Raw genomic sequence first — 27,582 nt, forward strand, 5'->3', positions numbered from 1 at the left:
GCATCCCTGTGGAACTCTTTCGACACCTTGTAGAGTCCATGCCTTGATGAATTGAGGCTGTTCTGAGGGCAACTCAATAAAAGGAAGGTGTCGTTACTGTGTTGTACACTCAGTGTATATTGAAGTAGTTTAGTGCCTAAAAAAGGGTTTAAATGTGTGTCAAAGTATTTTTTTTCTATATCTCCCACACTTCAAAATAAACTTCCTCTTGAAGTATTCGTAGAGGTGCTGACTAAAGGAATAGGAAACGGTGTAATACATTTATGAAGTCAGACACTTTATATGCTGACAACAATTTAATAAGTTAACCATTTTTACCCATTAGCTGACTAAAGCAATAGTAAAAAAGAAAAAAGGAAGAAAGTCAGACACTATTTTCTATTTTTCCATGTATGAATCTGTTATTCAATGCTATGGGCTAATAGCAGTACGGCTACTTAGACTCGAGGGTTAAAGGAAGTGTCAATTGAGGCTCACGTCTGGAGAATGCTGCTAGCCACAGCATCATTGCCACACGTATCTCCGATTCCTCCCTCGCTGTATCTGTCGTGTGTCTCTCTCTCTCTCTCTCCCTTCGTTATCTTTTCCCTCTCCCCCCTGTTCTGTTCTTGTATTCTCCGTCTCTGTATCCCTCTAAAAGACTCTATGGCTCCTTCCCTTCATCTCTTTCTCTTTGTATATTCATCTGATAGACTCATGTCTTTCTCTTATCCTTTCCTTTCTCTTCTCCCCTCATGTCTTATTTTCGTTATTCCCTAACTTGAGAGTATCTCACAATTCAAAGTGCATCGACTCCTCCTCCAACGTGACTATTGGCACAGAAACTAGGACATTTGCATTTCAGAGCAACAATCTAACAATCCAGTGGAACAGAAACTATAATGAGGGATTGTGGAAAAAAGTAACAGCAGAAATAAACAAATGTGAAAAAAAGTGATGGTCTTTTCCTTCCCTATCTAAGTAGGTTATTCAGAGAAAATGGAAACCAGGTAAATCTCTCTCTGGTCTCGTCTGGTTTGTCTTAGGCCACAGGGCGGTCTACGTCGGGGTCCATGTGCCCCTGGGCCGGGAGAGCAAACGCAGGCACCATCGCAGAGGCCACAAACACCACCGCAAGAGGCGGGAGCGGGAGGAGGACCACGAAGAGGAGGACCGCGAGGACCCCACTTATGGTAACCAACTTCTACCTTAAAGTCCAGTAGAAAGCTGACTGTTAGAAATGTTCGTAGAGGTGCTGACTAAAGGAATAGGAAACGGTGTAATACATTTATGAAGTCAGACACTTTATATGCTGACAACAATTTAATAAGTTAACCATTTTTACCCATTAGCTGACTAAAGCAATAGTAAAAAAAAGGAAGAAAGTCAGATACTATATATGCTGACAACAATTTAATAGGTTAATGTAGTGTCTTTTTTTTTTTTCACAATTAACTTCTATTCTACCTTCCGTGGTGGTCCTCGTTCATCTCCTCATGCAATTGAATAAATATGTGGTGGCACATATAGTGCATTCAGGAAAGTATTCAGACCCCTTGACTTTTTCCACATTTTGTTACGTTAAAAATGGGTTAAATTGTTTTCTTCCCTCATCAGTCTACACACACCCCATAATGACAAAGCAAAAACAAGTTTTTAGAAAATGTTGCTAATTTATATATTTTTTTAAAACAACTGAAATATAACTTTTACATAAGTATTCAGACCCTAGGCTGTGTGCTTAGGGTCGTTGTCCTGTTGGAAGGTCAACCTTTTCCCCAGTCTGAGGTACTGAGCGCTCTGGAGCAGGTTTTCACCAAGTATCTCTCTGTACTTTGCTCCGGTCATCTTTCTCTCAGTCCTGACTAGTCTCTCAGTCCCTGCCGCAGAAAAACATCCCCACAGCATGATGCTGCCACCACCATGTTTCACCGTAGGGATGATGCCAGGTTTCTTCCAGATGTGACACTTGGCATTCAGGCCAAAGAGTTCAATCTTAGTTTCATCAGACCAGAGAATCTTGTTTCTTATGGTCTGAGTCCATTAAGTGCTTTTTGGCAAAGTCCAGGTGATCTGTCATGTGCCTATTTTTTCAGAGGAGTGGCTTCCGTCTAGCCACTCTACCTTAAAGACCTGATTGGTGGAGTGCTGCAGAGATAGTTGTCCTCCTGGAAGGTTCTCCCATCTCCACAGAGGAACTCTGGAGCTCTGTCAGAGTGACCATCAGGTTCTTGGTTGCCTCCCTGTCCAAGGCCCACCCCGATTGCTCAGTTTGGCCGGGCGGCCAGCTCTAGGAAGAGTCTGGTTGGTTCCTGTAACGTGTACGCTAGGAGTCGGGAAACAAGTACAGGGAGTGAATTTAATAATCAATAAAACAAGAAACACGAGTAGCGTACCGACATAAAACACAGGAACAGAATCAATAAAAGGGGAAAGAACCAAAGGGAGTGACAGATATAGGGGAGGTAATCAGGAATGTGATGGAGTCCAGGTGAGTCTCATGTGCGCGTAACGATGGTGGCAGGTGTGTGTAATAATGAATAATCTGGCGAAGTCGAGCGCCGGAGAGGGGGAGCGGGAGTAGACATGACAGTGCCAAACTTCTTCCATTTAAGAATGATGGAGGCCACTGTGTTCTTGGGGACCTTCAATGCTGCAGGCATTTTTTGGTACCCTTCCCCAGATCTGTGCCTCAACTCAATCCTGTCTCGGAACTCTACGGACAATTCCTTCGACCTCATGGCTTGGTTTTTGCTCTGACATGCACTGTCAACTTTGGGACCTTATATAGACAAGTGTGTGTCTTTCCAAATCATGTCCAATCAATTGAATTTATGACAGGTGGACTCCAATCAAGTTATAGAAACATCTCAAGGATGATCAATGGAAACACGATGCACCTGAGCTCAATTTCTAGTCTCATATCAAAGGGTTTGCATACTTATGTAAATAATGTGTTTCTGTAGTAGGCTACCATGGGCTAATTTGGATAACGAGTCAGTAGTGTAGCACTAGACATAATCATAGCGTATTGGAATCACATCAACTCAAAACAACTCCCACCCCAGCTGCTACCCTCAAGCATTCTCCCAAATAACTTGGATTATTATTCTCAATTTGAATAGTGTGTTGTATCATCCTTCCCAGAGGCAGAAACAGAAACCTGTAGTAGCCAGGGTACCTGGCAAAGTCTCTCAGGCATCTGTGAGTGTTTGGCTGAGCTCTTCAAATGGAGGCAGAAACATGGAGACCTATCTATCTGTCCGTTCGTTTAGAGAGAGTGTGCATGCTGTGAATGGAACATCACTCTTAAAGGCAAACCCAGGCCTCCAGGAGCAAGCAGTGACACTGATGGAGGGGGAGTGTGTATGTGTGTGTGTGTGTGTGTGTGTGCGTTTACGGGAATTCACAGCAGTCCATTCAGAAGCTAAGCGGTGGATCCTGCTCCTCGCACGCTCTCCTCCAGTCCTCGTCTCTATATCTCTGTCTTCTCCCCTCCCCCCTCCCCCTCTAGACACGCCCTCCCAGCGGGTGCAGTTCATCCTGGGTACGGAAGATGACGACGTGGAGCACGTCCCCCACGACCTGTTCACCGAGCTGGACGAGCTGTCCTTCAGGGACGGGAGCGCCACCGAGTGGAAGGAGACAGCCAGGTAGTTCACAGCCCAGCCCAGGGTCCAGCCTCCACACTCCAGGGTCCATGTGACTTCATCATGTCGTTCTTTGTTCTTTGTTCGTTCAGGTCTAAATTCAGCGGCACTTTATTGCTACCGTAGGTTTTCCATGAAACGTCGATGAGTTTAGCTTTGCGTCTTGAGAATGTTGAAGTCGTCTTCTTGACTGTGGTAAAATATTCAGGGAAACCAACTTTTTAATGGCCAAAACGGTAGGCTGGTAAACTGTGGCCTTTTATAACCCCCTTGAAATTGTCTTGCGGGGGCTGGGGAACAGAGAACTATGAGATAGTGACGCGTCTTGTGTGTGAGTGGCAATGTGTTATCATGAGTAATGGGTAAGATTGACAGAGCTCTACTGCCTACAAGTCTGGCTGTGAGTCAATCTATCTTAGTCATCCTCCATAGCCATGGCAATATCACCATCCCAGACAATGTCAGCCTACGCTCACGGCTCAGACACAAATACACAGCAATTTACCTCTCTTAAAAAAACTGGTTGAAACTGGTTTCAGGCTGACAGGAGGTAAAAGCCGGAAAAACGTTATCAAACTTTTCCCATTACCTCTCAAAAGTGAACCACTCAAGGGAATGCAAATTGTCTGATATGTCCAGGCCTGGTCTTGACCTCTGGTCAAGCTGTTCTCAGTCAGCATTGGGGAAATTTGATTTCGATTTTTTTTATTGGTATGTGCTTGTCTGTGCGCGTGCGTGTTTAGGTGGCTGAAGTTTGAGGAGGACGTGGAAGATGGAGGGGAGCGTTGGAGCAAGCCTTACGTGGCCACCCTGTCTCTACATAGCCTGTTTGAGCTGAGGAGCTGCATCCTCAACGGAACCGTCATGCTAGACATGAGGGCCACCTGTATCGAGGAGATTGCAGGTATATTCATATCAGAAGAGTTTGTGTGTGTGTGTGTGTGTATGCTCATGTGCATGCTATTTGATTATTTCGATTTGGGTGTGCAAATGATAAACAAGGCAATAATGAAAAGTTGGTTGAATAAGGTGAAACTGAATTTGTGTGTGTTGTGTGTGTGTGTGTGTGTGTGTGTGGTGTGTGTGTGTGTGTGTGTGTGTGTGTGTGTGTGTGTGTGTGTGTGTGTGTGTGTGTGTGTGTGTGTGTGTGTGTGTGTGTGTGTGTGTGTGTGTGTGTGTGTGTGTGTGTGTGTGTGTGTGTGTGTGTGTGTGTGTGTGTGTGTGTGTGTGTGTACCAGTGTGTGTAACCTCCAATTGAACAACGTTACAAGGCAATACAATGCGTACGTGTGTGTGTTTACATGGTGTGTCCAGACATGCTGATTGACAGCATGGTGGCGTCAGGCCAGCTGCAGGAGGAGCTGTGGTCAGAAGGTGCGTGAGGCCATGTTGAAGAGACACCACCACCAGAACGAGAGGAAGCTCAGCAACCGCATCCCGCTGGTGCGCTCAATCGCAGACATAGGCAAGAAACATTCAGACCCGTTGTTGCTTGAGAGACACGGTGAGATCCCCTGCGCCACGCACAGTCCATTTCCTTTTTCCTCCAGCCTCGAGGGGGTTCACATAATCTTTGCAATCCTTGGTATTCCAAAAAAGGAAAGGTGACAGCATCTCCCACACACACTCTTAGGAAAAAGCCTTCCAAAAGGGTTCTTCGGCTGTCCCCATAGGAGAACCCTTTTTGGTTCCGGGTAGAACCCTTTTGGGGTCCATGTAGAACCCTCTTTTGGAACCCTTTTCCCTAAGAATGTATGTTTGGAGATGCTATGACCACAACAATCATGTATGTAATGTATGCCGTGTAGCCGGCACTTTTATTCAAAGTGACTTGCAGTACAGTGAGTGCATACATTTTAGTATGTGTGGCCCCAGCGGGATTTGAACCCACGACCCTGGCGTTGCTAGGCGCCACGGTCTTACCAACTGAGCCACACAAGACCAAATCCACCATGGCAGTTCAGGAGGTGTCAAACTAATGAAGTGAGTAGACGCTACAATGAGGACATAAGCCTCATAGAGACAACTACTACCCCTTCCCCCCCACGGTAAAAGATACATCTGAGTGCGGATGGTGCGTGTGGCTGGCCTGGCTCAGGGTTTGGCCTCAGAATTAACAATGGCTTCTACTCTATGTCGGAATGGTCGGGGTGATGCTCTTCTTGCAGTTCGAAATGTTTCGTTTGCTGAGCATGACCTGAGGGTGTGATGTGTACGATGAGTATGGTGTGTGACTATTTTATGTGACTGAAATAACGAGCCCGTGCTACAGTTGTAATGGTCTCTGTCCTACTGTCACATGTTGTTCTATTGAATGCATTGAATGCAATGTTGCCTGGGTATAAAATACGTGTGAAATGTCATATATTAATGTGCTACACAATCAATTATTGCACGGCTTGGACAGATATGAAATATGTCTGGTTTGTGTGTGGTTCTGTATTTGTATGCACAATATACTGTACCCTGACACTATGCTAACCAGCCCACACCTCTTCTCCTGCTTGCAAGCATCTCTCTACCCAAAATGCTCCCCCTCAGTCTGTCACTGTGTGATTGTTGAGTGGACAAGCCTATTGGTCTGTTGTGGACACCTCACCTTTCCCCTGCAAGAACCTCTCGACGCCTCTGTCTCTCTCTAACCACACTCCTCCCAAGCTCCCACCACCTTCTCTCTCTGCCCCCAGAGAATGCACCCCTAAAACCACCTCTCTGATGACATTCTCCCTCATATGTTCCTCCTTTTACCACCCCCCCCCCTTTTCCTCCCTCCTCCCGTTCTTCTCTCCCTCTTTTCTCTTCTTTGTTGTTGTGTCTTCCCGCCGCTCCAGGGGAGGGCCTCTCTGCCTCCCGCCACTCCCTGAAGCCGGGGGCCTCCGTCTCCAACCTGTCCCAGAGGCGAGAGTCCCGGGTCTCCGTCCTCCTCAACCTCCTCCTGCCTAACTCCTCTTCCTCCACCTCCGCTGGGGGGCCCTCCCCCGGACCCTCGCCCCTCACCACCCCCCAGAACACSCCCCCTACTCCCCGCCGCTCCCCARACCCTCCCCGCGCYYCTGGCCCCGCYCCGGTCCSCCAGGYCATCCCGGAGGTGGTGGTGTCACCGCCTGAGGACGACGAGTCGCCACCCACCGMCATTACRAAGGATGAGGAGGCGTATWCCRMTCRGCAACCGTCGCTGCASACTARAGGGCTCCAGCAGCTGCCCTTAGAAGGCAAATATCTGTGTAGCCTGCCAGTGTGAGTCACGGCTTGAACAGAGAACACTAGCACCAGCATGCTGGCTGTGCCTTCCTTCCCTACCCGACTACAAATCCATGACAAACCCCCCAGCAAGGTTCACTTTTTATACCCCTCCTCTATTAACTCAACAAGACCTCACACTGTTTCCCTCTACCTTGTTCTTTTCTTGCATACCTCTCTGTCTGTGTTTCTCTAGTTTAGTCTTATCAAATACATTTGTCTGCACTCTCTCCTTTTCTCTCATATCTCGCGCCATTCCTAGGCTATTTATTGTTCACGTTCCTTTCTCCCTCTGTCTCCACCTTTCTTCATCCAGCCCTTCCACACTAACCCCACCTTGCTTGGCTTGGTCCCTCCACTTCTCTCTGCTCAGTGTGTGTGCATGGCTCCCCTCGAGAATGTGTTTCATCATTTACCATACCATAGTTCTGCAGGGTCCGACATTAACAATGGCCCGCTGCGGCGGGGCCGGTAAAAACATGTCGAGCCAGTGGATCTCCTCAGTCACTGGGCTGACCGGGCCAGTAACTTCTCAGTGCATTTTGGCGTTCCAGTTGACATTTACCTGCTATGTAATCTCTAATGGACAGATCTAGGGAAACATAACTGGTACCTTAGAATCTGTTGGGAAGGAATGGGATGTGTGGGATAGCAGGGAGCAGTAGTTCTGGTGTTAGGGTTTTCCGTCACTGGTTATTTCCGTCACTGACAAGTCAGGATCTCGTAGGTAAGGGAATGGTAAGGGAAAATTCAGCCCGTGACTTGCAAAGAGAGAGGGTGGAACTCGTCGTTCCGGTTCCGCTCTCGATGGTACAGCTGTAGAACCTTTTGAGGATCTGAGGACCCATGCCAAATCTTTTCAGTATCCTGAGGGAATATAGGTTTTGTCGTGCCCTCTTCACGACTGTCTTGGTGTGCTTGGACCATGTTAGTTTGTTGGTGATGTGGACACCAAGGAACTTGAATCTCTCAACCTGCTCCACTACAGCCCCGTCGATGAGAATGGGGGCGTGCTCGGTACTCCTTTTCCTGTAGTCCACAATCATCTCCTTTGTCTTGATCCCGTTGAGGGAGAGGTTGTTGTCCTGGCACCACACGGCCAGTTCTCTGACCTCCTGTAGTCTGTAATAGTTTGCAAGCCCTGCCACATCCGACGAGTTTTGGAGCCGGTGTAGTACGATTCGATCTTAGTACTGTATTGACGCTTTGCCTGTATGATGGTTCGTCGGAGGGCATAGCGTGGTTTCTTATAAGCTTCCAGGTTAGAGTCCCGCTTCTTGAATGCGGCAGCTCTACCCTTTAGCTCAGTGCGGATGTTGCCTGTAATCCATGACTTCTGGTTGGGGTATGTACGTACAGTCACTGTGGGGATGACGTCATCGATGCACATATTGATGAAGCCAGTGACTGATGTGGTGTACTCCTCAATGCCATCGGAAGATTCCCGGAACATATTCCAGTTTGTGCTAGCAAAACAATCCTGTAGCTTAGCATCTGCTTCATCTGACCACTTTTTCATTGACAGAGTCACTGGTGCTTCCTGCTTTATATTTTTACTTGTAAGCAGGAATCAGGAGGATAGAATATGGTCAGATTTGCCAAACGGATGGCGAGGGAGAGCTTTGTATGTGTCTCTGTGTGTGGAGTAAAGGTGGTCTTGAGTTTTTTTCCCTCTGGTTGCACATTTAACATGCTGATAGAAATGACGTAAAACGGATTTGTTTCCCTGCATTAAAGTCCCTGGCCACTAGGAGCGCTGCCTCTGGATGAGCATTTTCCTGTTTGCTTATGGCCGTATACAGCTCATTGAGTGCGGACTTAGTGCCAGCATCGGTTTGTGGTGGTAAATAGACAGCTACGAAGAATATAGATGAAAACTCTCTTGGTAAATAGTGTGGTCTACAGCTTATCATGAGATACTCTACCTCAGGCGAGCAAAACCTTGAGACTTCCTTAGATATCGTGCACCAGCTGTTGTTTACAAATATACATAGACCGCCACCCCCTGTCTTACCAGAGGCTACTGTTCTATCCTGCCGATACAGTGTATAACCCGCCAGCTGTATGTTATTCATGTCGTCGTTCAGCCACGACTCTGTGAAACATAAGACATTCCTGTTTTTAATGTCCCATTGATAGGATATACGTGCTTGTAGTTCGTCCACCTTATTATCCAGTGATTGTACGTTGGCCAATAGTACCGATGGCAAAGGCATATTAGCCACTCGTCGCCGGCTCCTTACCAGGCACCCTGATCTTTGTCCAGTTCAAGATGAGTAATCTCTGTTCTGATGTCCAGAAGCTCTTTTCGGTCATAAGAGATGGTAAGCAGCAACATTATGTACAAAATAAGTTACAAACAATGCGAAAAAAAAAAAAAAAATAGCATGGTTGGTTTAGATCCCATAAAATGGCTCTAAATTACCTGCCGTGTTGCAGTCTTGAACACCATTGAAGACTACACGCGGAAAAGTCATGCTGTTTGTATTTGAGAAATATGAACAACAGATTTTTGTTGTTTTGTATTTGAGAAATCATTCAACCACGCTGACCGCGACTCACAACTTCTCGAGCAGTACATAAGTTGATCTGCTCACGCGGCACACGCGAGCCGTCCAGAGTAAAAAAGAAGAGCTCACCAATCCATTTACTTTAGGGAAATTGATTTACAAACGTCAACCTTCAATAGTGAACATGCTAGCAATACGCTGGCTACTGTTGATAGTCTGCACAAAGAAAGCTACAAAAAGACACCTAGCATTTGTCTTGGCTAGCCTACTGTGGCCAGATCAATAGCTTCTCTTTTGAAACACAGTCGTCTTAAAGGGGCACTGTCCTATTTTGAGATGTAAAAAAAATATTCTCAAAATGAAACAAAGTGAATGCGGCAGGTAGCCTAGTGGTTAGAGCGACGGGTAGGCTAGTGGTTAGAGCGTTTGGCCACTAACCGAAAGGTTGCTGGATTGAATCCCTGAGTTGACGAGGTAAAAATCTGTTGTTCTGCCCCTGAGCAAGGCAGTTAACCCACTGGTTGCCGAAGACAAGGATGCTGATTATGGCAGCCCCCGCCCCCCCCCCCCCCCCCACCCCCCCCCCCCCCCCCCCCCCCCCGCACCTCTCTGATTCAGAGAGGATGGGTTTAATGCAGAAGACGCATTTCAGTTGAATGCATTCAGTTGTATGACTGACTAGGTATCCCCCTTTCCCAATGAATGCAATTCTAAATAATTATATCGCTAGATTCTATTACACAGCGTTTTGATACATTGCTAGCTGAATATAGAGAGGAAGCCTGCCAGCCTGTAGGCCCTGCTTGGGCAATGCATTTTAACTACACAATGTCTGGGCCTGTAGAAATTCTGTTCAGGCCAGTAGATTTTTGTCCAACAGTAAGAAAAAAGTATTCTGTTGAACACTGGTTCTGTGATATTTCTTTGTCCACTTTTTCCATTGCAAACCTTTTTTTTTTTCATTCAGTCCTAAGATGAAACCTGAAGGGGGTTTTAATCGACTGCACATTTTCCATCCCTTATTTTCCATCCCTTGAGGGCCTGTTTAATCCAGTCAGTGTAAGAGTTGAGTTAATCCGAGTTAATCCGACTCGCCACTATGGCAACAGGTCTCATATCATGGCGTATCCTCCCAGCTATAACTGTCACTGCTCTGCATGACTGTCCTATTGTGAATATACAGTCGGGACAGACTTAAACAACTTAAAAACGTCTCGTCTTTTTCCAGAGCAGCATTGTTTGGCGTCGCTCCTCCGTAATTCCCGAGTATAAACACACAGATGTCTCAGAGACGTTTTCTCCATTAAGAGTCTCGCTAGAGACTCCTACGTGTGCAAATAGCATGCTAAATATAAAGCCATAGAGTGGGGTTGGGGTGGGAGGGTGGTGTCATCCACCGTGACTATTTGTCTTCCCAGACCTGGATAGTCTTTATCTCTTGTATGTATATATATATATATAGCAGTGTGTGTAGAAGAGAGCTGACTCTGGAAGGTCTGGTCATGACAACTAGAGACTGCTGGTTTGGAGAGAAACATGCATTAAGGGTGGCAGCTTATGGTCTTATTAGTGTGGTTCTGTAATCTTCCATTACTTAATGTCTGTAAAGACAACGTTTGCCACGAAACAATATAAAGTACGACGTTGTGAGTATCGCGTGAGTGAACGTTGAATCCCATGCTTGACAACATTTGCAAACAAACGATATACTACGTACTTACTTCACCTCGTTCTGAGTATCGCTCATTTGAGTTTGAATCCCATGCTGGCATAGACAGGCGGTTAAGGATGATTTGTTGGAGCTTTTAGAAGCATACAATGAATAGAACACCCTCCCTACAATCAAAGATGGGGAGGTTTGATAATGCTGTGGGGTTGCTTCGCTGACTCTGGTACTGGGGGCCTTGAACGTGCACAAAGCACAATGAACCTGCAGGTGTTTTGGAGTGCAATGTTCAACCCGGTGTCCAAAAATTGGGTCTCCATTGAAGGTTTTGGGTCTTCCAGCAGGACGACGACACCAAAACACGCATCCAAAAGCACCCAGGGATGGTTCAAGAGAGACGATGGACCGTAATGGAGTGGCGAGAGAAGAGGCCAGATCTTAATCACATCTAAAACTTATGGCGAGATCTGTGAACAGCAGTTGGTGGAGGGCACCGCCTCAAACATCGAAGAACTAGAGCAGCTTGCTGCTAAAAAAGTAGGACAAATGACCCGTAAAAGGTGCAACAAGCTCATTGATGGCTGTAAGAACATTTGTCTGCAGTTATCTTGGCCAAAGGCTGTGCAACCAAGTACTAGCTCCGGGATGCCAATAATTGTGTCCATGCCATTTGTCTTAAAATGATAAACTTTATATAGTTTACAAAACTAAAATTGGTTCTGCAATGTTGGATGCTGAGTGTACAAAACAGCATACTGCTATTTCCATGACAGACTGACCAGGTGAATCCAGGTGAAAATCCACTTCAATCAGTGTAGATGAAGGGAAGGAGACAGGTTAAAGAAGGATTTTTAAGCCTTGAGACAATTGAGACATGGATTGTGTATGTGTGCCATTCTGAGGGTGAATGGGCAAGACAAAATATTTAAGTGCCTTTGAACAGGGTATGATAGTAGGTGCCAGACACATCGGTTTGAGCATGTCAAGAACTGCAACACTAGCCTCCCGGGTGGCGCAGTGGTCTAGGGCACTGCATCGCAGTGCTAGCTGTGCCACCAGAGTCTCTGGGTTCGCGCCCAGGCTCTGTCGCAGCCAGCCGCGACCGGGGGGTCCATGGGGCGACGCACAATTGGCCTAGCGTCGTCCGGGTTAGGGAGGGTTTGGCTGGTAGGGATATCCTTGTCTCATCGCGCTCCAGCGACTCCTGTGGCGGGCCGGGCGCAGTGCGCGCTAACCAAGGGGGGTGGGTGCACGGTGTTTCCTACGACACATTGGTGCGGCTGGCTTCCGGGTTGGAGGCGCGCTGTGTTAAGAAGCAGTGAGGCTTGGTTGGTTTGTGCTTCGGAGGACGCATGACTTTCGACCTTCGTCTCTCCCGAGCCCGTACGGGAGTTGTAGCGATGAGACAAGATAGTAATTACTAGCGATTGGATACCACGAAAATTGGGGAGAAAAGGGGGTAAAATTAAAAATTAAAAAATTTAAAAAAGAACTGCAACACTGCTGGGTTTTTCACGTTCAACAGTTTCCCGTGTGTTTCAAGCATGGTCCACCACCCAAAGGACATCCAGCCAACTTGACACAACTCTACGAAGCATTGGAGTCAACATGGGCCAGCATCCTTGTGGAATGCTTTAGACACCTTGTTGAGTCCATGCCCCAACAAATTGAGGCTGTTCTGAGGGCAAAAGGGTGTGCAACTCAATATTAGGAAGGTGTTCCTAATGTTTTGTACACTCTGTGTATATACAGTATGTATACAAACGTATGTGGACACCGCTTCAAATTAGTGGATTCGGCTATTTCAGCCAATGTCAGCACAATAACTGTTTGTCAGGAGCGTCATGTAAGGGTTTCCATGGCCGGACAGCTGCACACAAGCCTAAGATCACCATGCACAATGCCAAGCGTCTGCTGGAGTGGTGAAAAGCTCGCTGCCATTGGAGTGTGGATCAGTGGAATCACGTTCTCTGGAGTGATGAATCACGCTTCACTATCTGGCAGTCTGATGGACGAATCTGGTTTTGGTGGATGACAGGAGAACGCTATCTGCCCCAATGCATAGTGCCAACTGTACAGTTTGGTGGAGGAGAAATAATGGTCTGGGGCTGTCTTTCATGATTCGGGCTAGGTCCCTTAGTTCCAGTGAAGGGAAATCTTAACGCTACAGCATACAATGACATTCTAGGCGATTCTGTACTCCCAACTTTGTGGCAACAGTTTGGGGAAAGCCCTTTCCTGTTTCAGCATGAAAATACCCCCGTGCACAACGCGAGGTCCATACAGAAATGGTTTGTCGAGATCGGTGTGGAAGAACTTGACCGGCCTGCACAGAGCCCTGATCTCAACCCCATCGAACACCTTTGGGATGAATTGGAAGGCCGACTGCGAGCCAGGCATGATCGCCCAACATCAGTGCCCGACTTCACTAATGCTTATGTGGCTATATATTTATTAAAAAAAAAATGTAAACCTATTTTAGAAGAAATAGAGAATTATTTATGAAAAGTGAAAGGGTGCCAAATTATTTGGCCGAAACTGTATATACAGTACACCTACTCACATTTTGATTGCCAGATTCTCTGGTAATAACTATCTAATGAACTGTCTAATGCCACGGAAGCACTCATGCCACAGTACCACACATAACATGTCGTGTCAGCTCTTAGTATGCAGATGAAGGCAGATTATCATAGAGTCAGTAGTTTTTGTCCTCAGTGTGCCCCTGGTTTTGGAACGATATGATTTGATTATTGGGACTCGTTTGCATATGGACTGTGGCCTGAGGTCCAGCATGGAGCCCGCATTCCGGGCTTTATCTTCCTGAATGAAGTGTGTCCGTGGACGCAACCTCCACTAATCCCCGTCACTCCCAGAGGCTTTGTAAGGAATGTGAGCGATGGCGCTTCTGTTCATCCAGACATGGCTGCCTAGTAGCCCGCAGGGCCGGGTTACAACAGGTCACAGGTCAAGGATGACCACAAGGAAACTCACCTATTCATTTTCAACATTCATCTACGTTCTAGGTGATTGAGACAGAGGGAGGGGAGTGTGTGGTGTCGCTATGTTACAGTTCATTAATTTCTGTGGTAATTTCCTCAATGCATGTCTCCCTCGCTGAAGTGCTGGCGTTTCCTGTGTACGGCTCACCTCACATGGCTATAGGGTGCATTGAAGTGGGGAGGCGGATGTGCAATTTCTTGAACCCTTATCACTGTAGGCCATAATGAATTTTCATTATGTTAGCAATTTGTTAAGGTCTTTGAGAGTGTATAAATCAAACTATGTATCAAATACTATTATATATGCATATGTAGTCTGGGCCTATACAGAGAACCTATTGAAAAAGATTTGCAAATCAGTCAGTATAGCTACATCATTTCTGAATACATTTCAAAAGAAGAACCTGTATTGTGTTTTGATGCTTTGCAAACTCTGCATATAAATGATATATGAAAAACACAATGTAATCAAATGTAGGCATTCTAATGTATCCACGAGAATGCACTGAGCAGCAGGTGCCTCGGTCCTCCAGAGCTGAAATTTCTAACACTCTTCTGCCGCTATCCCATGTCTGTCTGTCTGTCTGTCTGTCTGTCTGTCTGTCTGTCTGTCTGTCTGTCTGTCTGTCTGTCTGTCTGTCTGTCTGTCTGTCTGTCTGTCTGTCTGTCTGTCTGTCTGTCTGTCGTTACAGGGCCACTGATGTCCACGCACTCTGTCCCCAGTAACCTGGATAGCAGCAGCAAGACTGGAGACAGGAGACCCTCCAGAGCTGGGGTCAGTAAAGAGAACAGCAGTGTGGACTTTAGCAAGGTAACCCCTGCTACTGGGCAAAGAAACCCCCCCCATCATCAGCCACTCTCATCCAGACATCCAAGACAACCATCATCAATCACAGCCCTTACTCTCTGAGCATAAGAAACTTCACCCACTCCCTGCCTGCTAGAACCAAGAGCCAGTCTCAAAGTGAACTGTACATTGTTTTAATTCAATAACTGGGTTTGGTTAAGTGAGATCTTATCCCTCATTATATCCATGTATGACTCTTTTCAGCCATGAAATAAGTAGGCTGGCGGCCGTGAGGAGTCATCAGCTTTCATGTGTTTGCCAAGAAGCAAGCTCATACTTGACTGGGGTAGTCTAATCAAAAGAGGGAGAAGGAGACAGAGTGTGTGTGTTTGTGGAAGAGAGAGAGATGCAGATATTACCCATCTCAGTGGGCAAGGTCTCCCAGCTCTGTTACATCGCGACCTTGTGATGAAAGGGACTCCTTTGCTCAGTACTGCCTCTTATAGCTTCCCTCTACGCCACTAACACCGTAGCTTCCTCCAACCTTAGCGTCCATCTGCCACTGAGCATGATCCCTCTATCCCCCGTCATTCCTTCCTTTCATTTGAAGTCTCTCCCTACTCTGTTGTGCCAATTGGGCTCCAGGTAGATATCATGACATAACGTATATATTTTGTTCGGCTTGATTTGTTATACCAGTGTTTCCCAATATAGGGCCGCACTGCCGTGTGCATCCCGCGGGACCTATGGTCCCCGACAGATCATAGCAGCGCGGTTGGCATTTTTCATGTTGTGGGCGGGCGGTCAAACACAACTTTGGGATGAAAACATGTTACAGTCCCACAGATTATTTTGAACGGTTGTCTTTCTGTGTTGTATGTGTTATCTATTGTATTAAAAATACCTTTTTGTGTCACAGTTCACAAACTCGTATAGGCTAGTTCTGCTTCCTCGTTTTTGTTGGGCGCGCGACAACAAATGCGCCTATGTGTGGTGTCAATTAAATAGCCTGTAGCCTATATGCATGGGCGGAGAAGCACGACGCAGTTGTCTTTCCATGGAAAATGACTTCCTAAATAGGATTGGCTATAGTTTAGGCTCCGACATTGACTGGAAATAAACATTGATGACGCATGGATTTGTCTGCCTGCGAATCGTCCTGCTTCTTTTAAAGTTGTGCAAGGTTATTTCAAAACGGTTAGTCTTTCTGTTTTGTATGCTATGTGTTATCTAAATTGCTGGGATCGGGGATGCAAAAGCAATCTGTGTCCCATACACCTACATTGCGGGCCTGGGGCCAGATTTGGGACCAGTTCTTGCGGGAGTGGGTGGGAGACGGACGAGAAGTCAGCAGGAGCGGGCGGGCGCGGTAAGAAAAGTAGTGGGTCTGGGAGTCGGACGAGAAGTCAGCAGGAGCGGGCGGGCGCGGTAAGAAAAGGAGTGGGTGGAGACGGACGAGAAGTCAGCAGGAGCGGGCGGTAAGAAAAGTAGTGGGGGAGTGTCGGACGAGAAGTTCAGCAGGAGCGGGCGGGCGCGTAAAGAAAAGTAGTGGGTGGGAGTCGGACGAGAAGTCAGCAGGAGCGGGCGGGCACCGGTAAGAAAAAGGAGTGGGTGGGAGTCGGACGAGAAGTCAGCAGGAGCGGGCGGGCGCCGGTAAGAAAAGGAGTGGGTGGAGACGACGGACGGAAGTCAGCAGGAGCGGGCGGGCGCGGTAAGAAAAGGAGTGGGGTGGGAGACGGACGAGAAGTCACAGGAGCGGGCGGGCGCGGTAGAAAAGAGTGGGTGGGAGTCGGACGAGAAGTCAGCAGAGCGGGCGGGCGGCGCCGGTAAGAAAAGGAGTGGGTGGAGTCGGACGAGAAGTCAGCAGGAGCGGGCGGCGCCAGCGGAAGAAAAGTAGTGGGTGGAGACCGGACGTTGAAGTCAGCAGGAAGCGGCGCGGTAAGAAAAGGATGTGGGTGGGAGACGGAACGAGAAAGTCAAGCATGAGCGGCGGGCGCGCGGGTAAGAAAAGAGTGGGTGGGGAGTCGGACGAGAAGTCAGCAGGAGCGGGGGGCGCGTAGAAAAGTAGTGGGTGGGAGACGGACGTGAAGTCAGCAGGAGGGCGGGCGCGGTAAGAAAAGGAGTGGGTGGGAGACGGAGACGAGAAGTCAGCAGGAGCGGGCGGGCGCGGTAAGAAAGGAGTGGGGTGGGAGTCGGACGAGAAGTCAGCAGGAGCGGGCGGTAAGAAAAGGAGTGGGTGGGAGACGGACGAGAAGTCAGCAGGAGCGGGCGGGCGCGGTAAGAAAAGGAGTGGGTGGGAGTCGGACGAGAAGTCAGCAGGAGCGGGCGGGCGCGGTAAGAAAAGTAGTGGGCGGGAGCGGGATTAAGAATTCAGTCCGGCGCTGTCCTCTATTTCCCAATCCTGGTTCTGGAGACCCAAAGGGATGCACATTTTTAGTTTTTTTCCCCCCCTAACACTAACATGTTGTATGTGTCGAATTGCTATGCTTTATCTTGGCCAGGTCGCAGTTGCAAATGAGAACTTGTTCTCAACTAGCCTACCTGGTTAAATAAAGGTGAAAATAAAAACACTAACACACTTGATTCAACTAATCAACTCATCATCAATCCTTTGATTAGTGCACACCTGATTCACAGGACCAGGATTCACAGGATTCACAGAAACAGAGCCAGGATTGGGAGACACTGTCACATATAGTTGTTACTTCATAAAGTCTCTCTCTCTCTCTGTCCCATTCCGCTTCTTTTAGGTGGACATGAACTTCATGAAGAAGATTCCCCCGGGCGCCGAGGCGTCCAACGTGCTGGTAGGGGAGGTGGACTTCCTGGAGAGGCCCATCATCGCCTTCGTACGCCTGTCCCCCGCCGTCCTCATCACAGGGCTCACAGAGGTGCCCGTGCCCACCAGGTAGGTACACTACATCTCCACACCCACTCTTTCACTGCTCTTTCTCTGTCTAACCTGCTGTTTCTAGGTTTTATTCATGCACCTGCTCCCCTACCAGTAGCCTAAACCATTTTGTATTTGGAGTCATATCACCAAATATACTAAATTATGTTGGGTTTTGAATAAAACACATTGTATCTGCCTATACCTGGCCATCTACATTGCGTTCAGTCTAATGCGTGAAAATGGTTTGTGTCCCCTACAGGTTTTTGTTTCTGCTGCTGGGTCCACACGGTAAAGGCCCTCAGTACCATGAGATTGGCAGATCCATGGCCACACTGATGACAGATGAGGTGAGAGGACGGGAGACGTTTTACGTGCTGCTGTTTGTGCACTTATCCTTATAGTCTTATGAAGATTGGTAACATTCAGTCATAAACATGAATTAGCTCCCCCCCACGTGCATAGAATAGACTAACTCCTTTGAGTAACTTTTTCCCATCGGGGGGGATGGGTGTGGCGTTCAGACTAGATCAATTTTAAGATCAAAACGTAAAAGCTATACTCTTTCCTGCATTTCTCTGTAGATATTCCATGATGTGGCGTACAAGGCCAAAGATCGGATGGACCTGCTGTCTGGGATAGATGAATTTCTGGACCAGGTGACAGTCCTGCCCCCAGGAGAATGGGACCCCTCGATACGAATCGAACCCCCCAAGAACGTCCCATCGCAGGCGAGGGTCTAAGTTGACATATATAAACAGAAACAGAAAATCAACATGAAGTCTGAAGTCAAGCCTGATTTCAGATGATTGGTCACATAGTGCTCTTCAATCTTGATCCTGGAGAGCCACAAGGGGTTTTTGTTTCAGCCTAGCACGAGCACACTTGATTAAATTAATCAAGGGCTTGATGATTAGTTGAATCAGATGTGTTGGAAGTATAGTCTACCCTGTACCACCAGTGGGTCTCCAGGATTGAAGAACACTGGCTTGCATGTTAGTTTTCGATGATGTTTCCATGATGTGTATGACTGTGCCTCCTGGTGGCAGTAGAGGATATAACAGCCCTGTAATAACTTAGTCATGCGGTCATGCGCGCATGTATTTTTCGTATGGATGGCCCCAGCGGGAATCAAACCCACGACCCTGTCGTGGCCAACTCCATGCTCTACCATCTGAGCCAAACCTATAATGGCTCTCTCACTTGTAGTTGAAGAGGAAGATTCCCTCGCAGCCCAACGGGTCGCCCTCACCCTCTGGGGAGATGTTGAAGGAGGAGGACGAAGGCCACGGAGCTGGGCCCGAGCTGCAGAGAACCGGACGGTGAGCTATGCGTACGAATTCATAGGGGAGGTTTCCGGGGACACAGATTAAGCTTCATTCTGGACCTAAAAGCATTTTCAATGGAGATTCCCCACTGAGCTTGCTTTTTATTCCAGGACTAGGCTTAATCTGTGTCTGGGGGAAACTGCCCCATACAGAAGAGTTGATAAGGGTAAATCTCAAATGACACCCTATTTCTTACAAAGAGCTGTGATCAACAGTAGTGGACTACCATACATGTGGAATAGGGTATCATTTGAGACACTGCCTAAGACTTTGTTTTAAATACTATGGTATGACATAGGCAATAGGTTGTAAAACTCTTTTTTTTTTTTTACTGTTTTGATGCTTTTTATTCTTGATGAAATTCATTAAACATGTATAAGGTAATCCATTATTGAGACTGTTTATGAAGAAAAAAATGAATAACATACCATGCCCACATACTGTGACATGCACCAATGCACTGCACACGTTACAATTACGATGCTGACATAAGTAAATACTCATGCTCTTCTGGTGAAAGCCTCTGAGATCGCGTGGCTGCCCTGCTGGTAGAGTGTGATTATTTGTGACCTCACTCCCCCAGGACACACACACCTCGCAGACTGGGCACTGCATTATTTACCCCTCCGCAGATCCACTCTCGGCGTGCTGCTATAAAAAGCAGCATGCCGGCAGAGAACGACTGAGAGAGAGGTAGAGGGGGGGAAGGATAAGGGATAGGGGATAAGGGATATATAGAGAGAGAGAGAGAGAGGGACTAAGGTAGGGATAAGGGATAGTCTTTACGGGGTGTTATGCAGTCCCTGAACACACAAAGGTGTGGTGACTTAGACCTGAGACTGGTAGGTTGAGTGTGTTTGTGTAAGTTAGCGGAGTGTGTGTGTGAGGTAGGAACCTGGGTGTGAATGGGTTGAGTGGTGTCTGGGTCAGAGAGCAGGAGTGTGTCCAACCTCGGTGGGAAACTAACAGGGTTCCTTCCCCTCAGCAAGGAACCTAGCTCTAAGCATCACAGTTAGGAAATTACCATTAACCAAAGATCTCTAAAATGTCAATTAATTCTTGTAGGAAGTGTCTATAAATGTGTACCACATTTGGGGGCTCCACATTTTTTTCTGGCAGACCCTATTGATGGTAGTGTTGTCACGATACCAGAATTTTGACTTCGATACCAGGTTTAGTATCATAATACTCAATATCAATACTCGATACCAAGGCAAAAAAAAAAGTGGATTAGCCAAAGTCACAGAATAACCTATGGGCATCTTTTGAGTTTTTGTCGTACTTTGTGTGAAGGAAGTTCTAACTTCTAGCACAGATGTAATGGTAGGCTGACTCGCTGTAGCTGATGTGTGGACATTAGCCTAAAATCCTTCTGCAAAACCATATATGAGCATAGAAACATTTTACTATTAACTGTTTTAAAATGTAATTTGATACATATCAGGGTACATCTACTCATCCATGGTCATAATATTAGGTCAAATTATACTGAACAAAAATATAAAAGCAACATGCAACAGTTTCAAAGATTTTAAACCCACCATGAGGCACTCTGTTCGCAACGTTGACATCAGCAAACCACGTGCCCACACGACGCCATACACGTGGTCTGCAGTTAAGACATCTGTGGCATTGTGTTGTGTGACTAAACTGCAAATTTTAGAGCGGCTTTTTATTGTCCCCAGCACAAGGTGCACCTGTGTAATGATCATGCTGTTTAATGAGCTTCTTGATATGCCACACCTGTCAGGTGGATGGATTTGCTTACTGCCCCAATAGATCCACAGATCGCACTGCACACTGTCCTATCCCATCTGGACAAGAGGATTACCTATGTAAGAATGCTGTTCATTGACTACAGCTCAGCTTTCAACACCATAGTACCCTCCAAGCTCATCATTAAGCTCGGGGCCCTGGTGCATCAAAGCAGGGACCGAGAGACTGAAAAACAGCTTCTATCTCAAGGCCATCAGACCTTGTTAAATAGCCATCATCAGCCAGCTTCTACCTGGTTACGCAACCCTGCACCTTGGAGGCTGCTGCCCTATATACATAGACTTGGAATCACTGACCACTTTAATAATGGAACACTAGTCACTTTAACAATGTTTAAATAATGTTTACATACTGCTTTACTCATCTCATATGTATATACTGTATTCTATTCTACTGTATTTTAGTCTATGCCACTCCGACATTGCTCAATCTAATATTTTATATATTTCTTACTATATATATATATTACTTCCATATATATATATATATATATATATATATATATATATATATATATATATTACATATATATATTACTTCCATACTTACTTTATATGTTATTTCCATTCTTTTACTTTTAGATTTGTGTGTATTGTTGTAAATTGTTAGATACTACTGCACTGTTGGAGCTAGTAACACAAGCATTTCGCTATACCCGCAATAACATCTGTGTATGTGACCAATACAATTTGATTTTATATATTTATCTTGGAAAAGGAGAAATTCTCACTTACAGGGATTTGAACAACTTTGTGGACACAATTTGAGAGATACAAGCTTTTTGTACGTATGGAAAATTTCTTCTATCATTTATTTCAGCTCATGAAACATGGGACCAACACTTTACATGTTGCGTTAATATTTTTGTTCAGTGTACTGAGCTGAAACAAAAGATACTAGAAATGTTCCATGGTATGGGCAGGCATAAGCTATGGTCAATGAACACAATTGCATTTTATTGATGCTAATTTGAATGCACAGATATACCGTAACGAGATCCTGAGGCCCATTGTGTGGCCCGTTTTCTTTAAGGTGTCTGTGACCAACAGATGCATATCTGCATTCCCAGTCATGTGAAATCCATAGATTAGAGCCTAATGAAATTATTTAAATTGACTGATTTCCTTATATGAACTGTAACTCAGTAATATCTTAGAAATTGTGGCATGTTGCGTTTATATTTTTGGTCAGTATAATTGTCGAACTGGAACGCCAAAGGCGCTGAAAGGTTAGGCTGCTGGCCCAGTCGTCATGTTACTAGACAGGCTTGATCATCTCAGTCAGGGAACCGTTTCTCATGTTACAGTATCAGAAAGTACCTAGGTTATGGTGTACCGTACAACACTGACGTTCTGAAAAAGTTATCTGTGGGTCCTAACAAATCTCTGGGAGCCCTATAGATCCAAAAGAGTTATCTCGGAGTCCAATAATGCGTTCCCACTGGGCACAGACGTCAATAACGTCTATTCCACGTTGGTTCAATGTCATTTCATTGAAATGGCGAGGAAAACGTTGACTCGACAGGTGTGTGCCCAGTGGCTTGTATGGTCCAAAAAAAACCTAATCCAGATGTCTAAGGATGTAATCTGGGATTCATCTGGGATACTTTAGTTAGCCTGCTGTGAAGCGTTGTGGTTTTGCCCGTCCTCTAGGATCTTTGGAGGCCTGGTGATGGATATAAAGAGGAAGGCGCCGTTCTACTGGAGCGATATCCGGGACTCGTTGAACCTGCAGTGTCTGGCCTCCATCCTGTTCCTCTACTGCGCCTGCATGTCCCCTGTCATCACCTTCGGGGGGCTGCTGGGCGAGGCCACTAAGGGMAACATAGTGAGTGGGTCCTTGTCCATGAGTGTCAATGAATGCCACTCCGATTACAGCAGTCTGTCTTCTATCTGTGCAGTATCCCTTAATGTATGCAAGTCACTTAGAGTTTAACAAGTCAATGTAAGCCTTGCACTAATTATGTATACGTTTAACAAAAGGTCTTACCAAAAGGTCTTACCCTATTTGCTTATTACTATATACAAATATCACTAAAAGCATATAGGATTCATATCACTATAAGCAAATCGGATGTGGTTAGACAGTGTTCCTCTTCCTCACTGCGAGCTACTCAGAATACTGTCTCCATGCTTTGATCCTGACAATGAGTTACACACACAAATCCTACAGTAACTCCAGAGGGAGACTGTTGGCGTAGCTAGCGTCAGCGTGCCGGGGTGTGTGATGCGTCTGAGTAAACTCATTAGAAGGCCAGTGGCGGAGGGATATAAGTACAGACAGGCCGACGGGGTGGATGAAGTAAAGCAGTTTATCTACACTGTCTGATGCTCGGCAGCCTGAGCTGGAATGTCACTTTAAACTGATGTGCTATGTTATGTGGGGTGTTCTGTCCGCTTTGCCTTATTCCCCTTAGTCTCTCCCTCTCTCTGGTTTCCTCTTATGTATTTACCACCTCCTCCTCTTCCTCCCGTTCTCACTGCTTCTTCCCCTCCCTCTCTTCTTTTGCTACAGAGTGCCATAGAGTCTCTGTTTGGGGCATCCCTCACAGGAGTGGCCTTCTCTCTGTTTGCGGGTCAGCCCCTCACTATACTGGGCAGTACGGGGCCTGTCCTAGTTTTCGAGAAGATCCTCTTCAAGTTTTGCAAGTGAGTGTGCAACCATATCCTGGTTTCACTGTCATTTGCACTGTGGCCCTCTGGTGGTAACAACCTGCAAGTACAAGCTCACCTGCCATTTGGGGATTTCTAATTTGTTTCTGATCAGTAACTCCCTGAATTTTATGTACTGTATACATGCACAGTAAATCAAGTGCCTGGAGTTTTTCTTGGTCAAGTCACATGGTCAGGAAAAACTCAGGGCCATAACTAGTTATGAAAGAAGTCGGGACAGGCTCAAGGTCATTCAATCATTTCATAAGGCATGGTCCGAGTGCTTGCTCCTCCCCTACAACTGTCATAACGTTTATATGCTTTGAGCTCACTGCTTGCAGTACCTAATAAGATATGAATGTGAAAATACACTGAAAACATCCTAAATATATTATATATATACAGCTAAAATCGAGTACAATGCCTTGTAAAGTTGATATTGAGGTTAAATAAAGTGTGCTTTCTTAATTTACCAAATTTTTCTAACCGTTGCTTTAGATAAAATCAAGACATCAATATTCTTGTTATGTTTTCTTGTATGAAAAATCTTAAATTACAGCTCACTTTGAGCAAATTCGTAATTTGCGAATAATCGCAGAGAATCCCGCGAGTCAACTCGATTGCATTGTTTAGTGATTTGACAGCCCCACCACTATTGAGTCTCGAACTCCTCTCCTCTCCTACCCAGGGACTACGGCCTGTCCTACCTGTCTCTGAGGACCAGCATCGGCCTGTGGACGGCCTTCCTCTGCCTGGTCCTGGTTGCCACGGACGCCAGCTCCCTGGTCTGTTACATCACCCGCTTCACAGAGGAGGCCTTCGCCGCGCTCATCTGCATCATCTTCATCTACGAGGCCCTGGAGAAGCTCTTCCACCTGGGGGAACACTACCCCGTCAACATGCACAACGAGCTGGACAACCTCACCCTCTACTCGTGAGTCTGGGTCAGAGAGCCTCGGCGGRGGGCAAAAGCCGCGGGAAATGGGAGCTGCCATTTTTCCGCTGCCTTTAAAAAAAATAGCTGACCAAACACACATTTTAGTCAGGAAATGTACCTTTTCTATTTGGATTGCAGTGTTTCAGATGATATTACCACCGACTCGCGCCCAAAGATGGAAAAGGGGAAATGATGGTTGTGTGGGGAGTGTAAGGCATGGAGTGTGTAAGATTTCTTCTCTTGACTCAGGTGTCAGTGTTCTCCACCGGCCAACGCCTCCACTGAGATCTTGCAGACGTGGAACCAGACAGGACACACACCAGACACTATCTCCTGGAACAGTCTCAACGTATCGGTCAGTCAGAGGACACACACACACACACACACACACACAAGGAACACACACACTGCGAAAACATCTGTTGAGCCTGTGTATTTCTCTGACCCTTTTACTCTCTTTGCCAGATGTGTAACCTGCTCCATGGAGAGTTTGCTGGTCCTGCCTGTGGTCACCACGGCCCCTACATCCCAGATGTCCTCTTCTGGTCCATCATCCTCTTCTTCACCACCTTCTTCCTCTCCTCCTTCCTCAAGGAGATCAAGACCGAGCGATACTTCCCTACAATGGTGTGTTATTCACTTGCGATCAATGCTGTCTCTTATACACATCTAGATGTGTATAAGAGACAGGTGTGTGTGTGTGTGTGTGTGTGTGTGTGTGTGTGTGTGTGTGTGTGTCCATGTTCCTCTAAAAGTGTATTGTGCTGCAACAACATTCACAGTTTAATTTCAAGGTCGTCACATTCTTCCCACACAATATGTCTCACGCTTTGCTGTTACCATTAGCTACTGTGTGTGGGTGTTCCCACTGAGTGAATTACAATGGCTTTGTTGTTTACACGTTACCACGTTTATGCAAAATGTCATTATTATGGGTTGTGCAGGTACGCTCCACCATCAGTGACTTTGCCGTGTTTCTGACCATTATGATCATGGTGCTGGTGGACTATCTGATGGGCATCCCCTCTCCTAAACTCAACGTACCCGACCGCTTTGAGGTAGGACTCTTTTGATACTGTATCTCTGTGTAGGCATTCAAAAGACGCCGTACTGCCATATGGCATACTGATCATATCAACATGTCATGTGATACTGATGACAGCAATGATATATATATATATCCTGGGCTGATACTAGAGGCAGTAGTGATACCAGTAAGCTAATGTGGACACTGACCTATTCAGATCTGTCGAGCGCAACGGGATGGCTTTCTTTTAGCCTTAGCGTTGAAGCTAACTCTCTGCCCTGCTGCAGATCCACCTCCAAGCACCACGGCAGGTGTAATAGTGTAATGCGATAGCTAGATACTAGCCTTTTGCATTATAGCTAAAATCAATCAAAGTCACACAGGATACAGTAAAGTGTACACAGGACAATGTAATGTACAATGAAAAACATCATGAAGGACCACACACAACCCAGCCACGGACTGTTCATTCCCCTACCGTCTGGCAGACGGTATCAGAGCATCGGGTCTTGGACCACGAGGCTCAGAGACAGTTTTTACCCACAAACCAAACACTTGAACTGGAACTGACCGTTTACACTGACTCTCCGTACCTTAGCACACCTGCACTCACTCAGTCACTCACTCAGTCAGTCACTAAGTCAGTCACTAAGTCAGTCACTAAGTCAGTCACTAAGTCAGTCACTAAGTCAGTCACTCACTCAGTCACTAAGTCAGTCACTCACTCAGTCACTCACTCACTCACTCAGTCACTAAGTCAGTCAGTCACTCAGTCACTAAGTCAGTCACTCACTCAGTCACTCAGTCAGTCACTCAGTCAGTCACTCAGTCAGTCAGTCACTAAGTCACTCAGTCACTCACTCAGTCAGTCACTCAGTCATTCACTCACTCAGTCAGTCACTCAGTCATTCACTCACACAAGCCCACACATATGCAGGTACAAACACACACACACACACACACACACACACACACACACACACACACACACACACACACACACACACACCACTGCTGCTGCTATTGGACTTCTGTTTAATATTGCACACCACACTTCATATCTCCCTTCCCCGGCACACGTGTAAATATTGTAATGTGCCTTCCTTGTATTTATACCTCTGCTAAATATCTATTCTATTTTATTTTAGCTTCTATTGAGCTTCTACTCTTTTTATACATTTGCATTACTTAATTATTTTCTATTCTTATTGTTGTCGCATTGTCGAGAGGGGAACCTGCAAGCATTTCATTGTACTGTTTACACCATGTGTTCCTGTGCATATGACAAATAAACTTAACTCGAACACTATAGCCTGACTGCCAGCTATGAGCATTATAGTTTAAAAGCTAACTCTATGCTCTGGTCTACAGCCTACCTCCAAGCATCGCGGCTGGCTGATCTCCCCGCTGGGCACCAACCCCTGGTGGACCCTGCTGGTGGCGGCGCTGCCCGCTCTGCTCTGCACCATCCTCATCTTCATGGACCAGCAGATCACCGCCGTCATCATCAACCGCAAGGAGCACAAGCTCAAGGTGAGCCGGCGCTGGTTTATGGCAGCGACTTCCGTGGTCTACAGACTCCATTCACACCGTCAAGGTGGGGTGGAACAGACGCATTTCTTACAAGGATGTTTTGTTCTTGTCACCTTGTCCTGTCCATTATATTATCATTCACTGGGTTGAATGTAGCTAGTGTTTTCATGAAGAGTATTCACTGTGTACAATTCGGTGCTCCCAACTACAGTATACTATAATCACTTTTTATCCTCGTCTTTTCCCCCCCCGGTTCCCCCCCCCCCCCCTTCTTCTCCGTCATGTAGAAAGGCTGTGGCTACCATCTGGACCTGCTGGTGGTGGCGGTAATGCTGGGGGTTTGCTCCATCATGGGCCTGCCCTGGTTCGTAGCCGCCACCGTGCTCTCCATCTCCCACGTCAACAGCCTCAAGGTTGGCAAGCCTGCTGCTGTCTTTTGTTTATTCGTTCGAGGTCAGCGGTGTAAAACGCAATTCCCTTGTACCTCATTGATCAATTAAGGTCATCAATTAGTTAGGGACTGCTCTCACCTGGTTGTCTAGGTCTTAACTGAACATATTGATAGGAAATGACAAAAACCAGCAGACATTCGGCCCTCCAGGTATT

The 27,582-nt window shown here is 46.5% G+C and overlaps 1 pseudogene; it reads left to right on the forward strand.

The window, feature by feature from the left end:
* Positions 1-27,582, forward strand: part of LOC111955131 (sodium bicarbonate cotransporter 3-like) — a 66,221-nt pseudogene that overhangs the window by 32,187 nt on the left and 6,452 nt on the right.

The sequence above is a fragment of the Salvelinus sp. IW2-2015 genome, linkage group LG30 (assembly GCF_002910315.2).
Source record: "Salvelinus sp. IW2-2015 linkage group LG30, ASM291031v2, whole genome shotgun sequence".
NCBI classification, from domain to species: domain Eukaryota; kingdom Metazoa; phylum Chordata; class Actinopteri; order Salmoniformes; family Salmonidae; genus Salvelinus; species Salvelinus sp. IW2-2015.